The sequence below is a fragment of the Penaeus japonicus genome, unplaced genomic scaffold (genome assembly GCF_977035675.1).
Source record: "Penaeus japonicus unplaced genomic scaffold, GWHDUDI00000001_assembly GWHDUDI00000030, whole genome shotgun sequence".
NCBI classification, from domain to species: domain Eukaryota; kingdom Metazoa; phylum Arthropoda; class Malacostraca; order Decapoda; family Penaeidae; genus Penaeus; species Penaeus japonicus.
In genome coordinates, this window is record NW_028234432.1 from 18,258,647 (window position 1) to 18,263,646 (window position 5,000).

Below are 5,000 nucleotides of genomic sequence, written 5' to 3' on the forward strand. Positions count from 1 at the left end.
AGATGAGCGGGTTGATATTTTTATATTATTCCATCATCATTTTATTGCTGTGGTTAAGGGATTAGCTCTTTAGACGAAAATTGTTCTGGAGTGGTTGTCTGAGTTAGGAAAGCTGCGCCTGTTTTGTGTCTGGGATTATAAACGCTTCTTATGTTAATATTAGCGTTTATCCTTTTTTGGTAACATTACATACTTATTCAATCAAGAGGCTTGATTACTAATCCAGATCGTTAACCTTTCCTGTTTGGCAACGCTCTTTGGTTCTCTCTTTCCTTCTCTCTCTCTCTCTCTCTCTCTCTCTCTCTCTCTCTCTCTCTCTCTCTCTCTCTCTCTCTCTCTCTCTCTCTCTCTCTCTCTCTCTCTCTCTCTCTCTCTCTCTCTCTCTCTCTCTCTCTCTCTCTCGTTCACCCCCCCCCATCTCTCTCTCTCTCTATCTATCTATCTATCTCACTCCCCTCTCTCTCTCTCTCTCTCTCTCTCTCTCTCTCTCTCTCTCTCTCTCTCTCTCTCTCTCTCTCTCTCTCTCTCTCTCTCTCTCTCTCTCTCTCTCTCTCTCTCTCTCTCTCTTTCTCTCTCTCTCCCTCCTCTATCTCCCTCCCTCTCTATCCGTCCCTTTATCTATCCATCTATCAATCTATTTTTTTGTCTGTCTTCTCCCAATCCCTCTTCAGCTCCATTCATATATCAAACAAATGCTCACATTGGATGCCTTTCTCTCCCAGAGATATTTCGAATCGATTTTTTTTTCTTTTTGCGACCTTAAAAAAAAATAGCCCTCCCCATTAACTCCCTTCGCCCTTTTCCCCACCTCCCCCTTGCCCCTTTTACCCCCTTTACACCCCCCCCCCCTTCCTTTTCCTCTGTCTCCTCCCCTCTACCTGCAGCAGAAAGGAGGTAGCTCGACCAACACTTTGTAAGCCGACCCCTCGCCCGTGCCGCACCAGTGGTTCTCTGGCGTCGTCTTCCACGGGTTCTGGAAACACGAGGGGCGTCATCTCGAGGGGAAGGCGCATTCCTTCAGATACCTATCGACGGCGATACAGAAGACGCCTTTTTTTTTGTCTTTGTTTTTGATATGCTTCTTTCATTCATTAGTGTCCTTTTTATATCGTGGGTGTCCTTTTTTATCCCGTGTTCATGATCAAGATGTCGTCACGAGTGTAAGTTTTCAAATACACGAAGGTCCTGAGGTCTAACGAAAAGAAAAAGGGGCACAAAAAATTAAAGAAAAAAAGTAGATGGATAGAAATAAAAATCAAGGTACCTCGACATCCCATGAGAAGCCCCAGAAGGAAAGGATCACACACCGAGCTCGAAAACCATCCTCAGGTATCATAAAATGAACGTCCAACAGGTTGAAACCAGAGAGCAAACTCTTACACGTAAAAGTTAGTTTAAGGAGCCAGTTCAGTAGTGGCTTCCAGCGCCACACGGACCACTTCCTGACTTAGGTTACTGGCTCGGAATGGTCTTTATTCATAGCCCTTCTTGTGCCCGTCTTCTGCGCCTTCTCCCCCTCCTCCTGCTCCCCCTCCTCCTACTCCCCCTCCTTTGCTTCCTCCCTCCTCCTGTGGTCTTTTGATCCGTACTTCCCTTCGTTACCATGGTGTATTATGCTACAGGGGCTTTCTTTCGTTATCTTTATTTACTTGATTATCTTGTTTACTTGCTTGTCGATTTTCGTCTGAAATGGTATCTTCCTTTCTTTTCTTATCGTGTCATGAGCTCTTTGTTCTCTGAGATGATACTGACAGCGACTTTCTCTCTCTCTCTCTCTCTCTCTCTCTCTCTCTCTCTCTCTCTCTCTCTCTCTCTCTCTCTCTCTCTCTCTCTCTCTCTCTCTCTCTCTCTCTCTCTCTCTCTCTCTCTCTCTCTCTCTCTCTCTCTCTCTCTCTCTCTCTCTCTCTTTCTCTCTCTCTCTTCCTCTCCCTCCCTCCTCTCTCTCTCTCTCTCTCTCTCTCTCTCTCTCTCTCTCTCTCTCTCTCTCTCTCTCTCTCTTCCTCTCCCTCCCTCCTTCCTTCCCTCCTTCCTTCCCTCCCTCCTTCCTTCTCTCCTTCTCTCCTTCCCTCCAACCCTCCCATACTCTCTCTCCTCCTTTCCTCTCTTTCCCTCCCTCTCTCTCTCTCTCTCTCTCTCTCTCTCTCTCTCTCTCTCTCTCTCCCTCTCTCCCTCTCTCTCTCTCTCTCTCTCTCTCTCTCTCTCTCTCTCTCTCTCTCTCTCTCTCCCTCTCTCCCTCTCCCTCCCTCCTTCCTTCCCTCCTTCCCTCCAACCCTCCCATACTCTCCCTCCTCCTTTCCTCTCTTTCCCTCTCCATCTCCACCCAACGTTTCTCTCACGCTCCCTCCATCTCTTCCCCAACCCCCCCCTCCCACACACATTTATCTCCCACTCGCCCTCTCCATCATTCGGCTCATGAAACCCGAGACGTCATTCAAGCATCAGTTACCGCGAGGACCAAGTACATCAACCTGCCCCGGAAGACCCTGAGATGATATCAGGGAGGCGAGGGAGCTCACCCTAATACGAGGAGCGGCGGAAAGAATTTCAAGAATGGCGATGCTCTGATGGCTATCGTATTTGGAGAATGATTTTGGGAAGGGGAGAGAGGGATGAGGGAGTGATGGAGGGAGGGGTGGGGTGGGGGAGGGAGGGGTGGGGTGGGGGAGGGAGGGAGGGGGATGGGGGGAGAGAGGGAGAGAGAAAGAGAAAGAGAGAGAGAGAAAGAGAGAAAGGGGGGGATGGAGGGAGAGAGAGAGAGAGAGAGAGAGAGGGGGGGTTAGGGATAGGGATGGAAAGAGAGAGAAAGAGAGAGAGAGAGAGAGAGAGAGAGAGAGAGAGAGAGAGAGAGAGAGAGAGAGGGGGGGGGGGAGGGAGAGGGATGGAAAGAGAGAGAGAGAGAGAGAGAGAGAGAGAGAGAGAGAGAGAGAGAGAGAGAGAGATAAGAGAGATAGATAGAGAGAGGAGAGGGAGGACTGTAAAAACTCAATTTATCCTTAAGGAAGATTTCCTGCTAATTTCATATCTAGGAAGTGAGGCTCCTGTCTGTTATAAAATAATTCGGAAAACGTAAATATTCAAAGGAGCCTTTACCCCTTTTCTTCTCTCGTTTTGCTTCTTTCCTGCCGATCATCTCACTATTTTGTCGATGACTGTATATAAAAAAAAAACAATGGCATAGCTATGCACCCCCCCTCCCACCCCCTTCCCTATCGAAAACCTCACCCCCCACCTCGTCCCCCTACCCCCAACCCTCCGATATCTTACTCTCGCCCTCCGATGACCACTGAACCCGTGCCAGGCCCAGTCTGCACAGCCGCCCTCCACGCCCACATCCTGGGTATCATGTCCACCAAGACTTGGGACGATGGGCGGTCTCCACACTTACGCCCAGGGCCGCCCGCAGGAATGGGAGGAAGCGGAGGCAGAGGTTCCATGTGGCTGAAACTAGAGCTTTTAGGAACGAGGGAGATACGAGTGAAGGATAGATACCCTGGTGCTGTTGCGAAAGATCTCTCTCGTGAAGGAGCGACACCATTTCGGTAGAATCCTTTTTTTTTTTTTTTTTTTTGGTCGCTCTCTGTTTTCTCTTGTTCTCTTTCAATGTGTATTTCTTGTATCTGTCTCTCTCTCTGCTTCTGCCTCTTTCTCTCTCTCTCTCTCTCTCTCTCTCTCTCTCTCTCTCTCTCTCTCTCTCTCTCTCTCTCTCTCTCTCTCTCTCTCTCTCTCTCTCTCTCTCTCTCTCCCCCTTTCCCTCTCCCTCTCTCTCTCTCTCTCTCTTTCCCTTTCCCTCCCCCCCCTCTCTCTCTCTCTATCTATCTATGTATCTATCTCCTCTTTCTCTTTCTCTTTCTTTCTCTCTCTCTCTCTCTCTCTCTCTCTCTCTCTCTCTCTCTCTCTCTCTCTCTCTCTCTTATATATATATATATACATATATATATATATATATATATATTTATTTTTATATATATATATATATTTATATAACGTTATATATATATATATATATATATATATATATATATTTTTTTTTTTTTTTTTTTTTTTTTTTTTTTTTTTTTTTTTTTTGGCCTCTCTACCCCTCACTTTGATGAAAGGGAGAATTATAGGCAGCAGAATTTGCATACTATAGAAAATGTAACATATAGGATTAGTTCCTTGGCCTCTTTGAACAATCACAACACACCACTTATTGTGAGTGTTTTACCATCGATGCGAGTATATTGAAGTGGCCTTTGGGATTTCTATAATTAAGACTCCGCGTTTGACCTTTCAGCTTGGTCCTTCAAAAACAAAAGCTAAAAATAATGTGAATAATGTCGTAGCTTTCGCGGTAAAATCTATTTGTCGAAGATGCTCTGGATGTCCATGAGTTGAGTCTTGCAAATTAAGTGCTATTATGAATCAGACATCCTCTTTGCAACATAGAATATTCATGTAACCGTCTGATAGGATGTATACTTTTATAAAATCAAAATCTCTATTTGGTCTGAGTTGGAGACAAGAATATGATTGTGTTTGTGTTTGTGTTTGTTTGTGTTTGTATTTGTGTTTGTGTTTGTGTTTGTTTGTGTTTGTGTGTGTGTGTGTGTGAGTGTGTGTGAGTGTGTGTTTGTGTTTGTGTGTGTTTATGTGTATGTGTGTGTGTGAGTGTAAGTGTGAGTGTGTGGGGCCAAAGCATAAAAATAAACCTGAACAAACATCTAACAGAATTATGCATTTGATGTTTATATACACAAACACAATACGATCAACATCAAAAGACAGATCTCGGCAGCTCGTCCGATGCCACAGTCACGAACAGATTAGATCAGAGAATTTAAGCCTATGACCCAATAGACTCAGCGACATATTTGCGGTTTCTCAACAAACCATAATGAGTAGAATTCTCGGTCTACCTTCAGTTCTATATCGAATCACCGATAAATATATTATGTGTATAATAGCTATATCGAGTTATATATTATAGCTAAAATAGTTTCCGATAGAACCTACATATTAAG

General features: G+C 45.1%; 1 protein-coding gene across 1 annotated transcript in view; it reads right to left on the minus strand.

Annotated features, from left to right (window-relative positions):
- Positions 1-5,000, minus strand: part of LOC122255232 (uncharacterized) — an 85,655-nt gene that overhangs the window by 33,053 nt on the left and 47,602 nt on the right. The window lies entirely within an intron of this gene.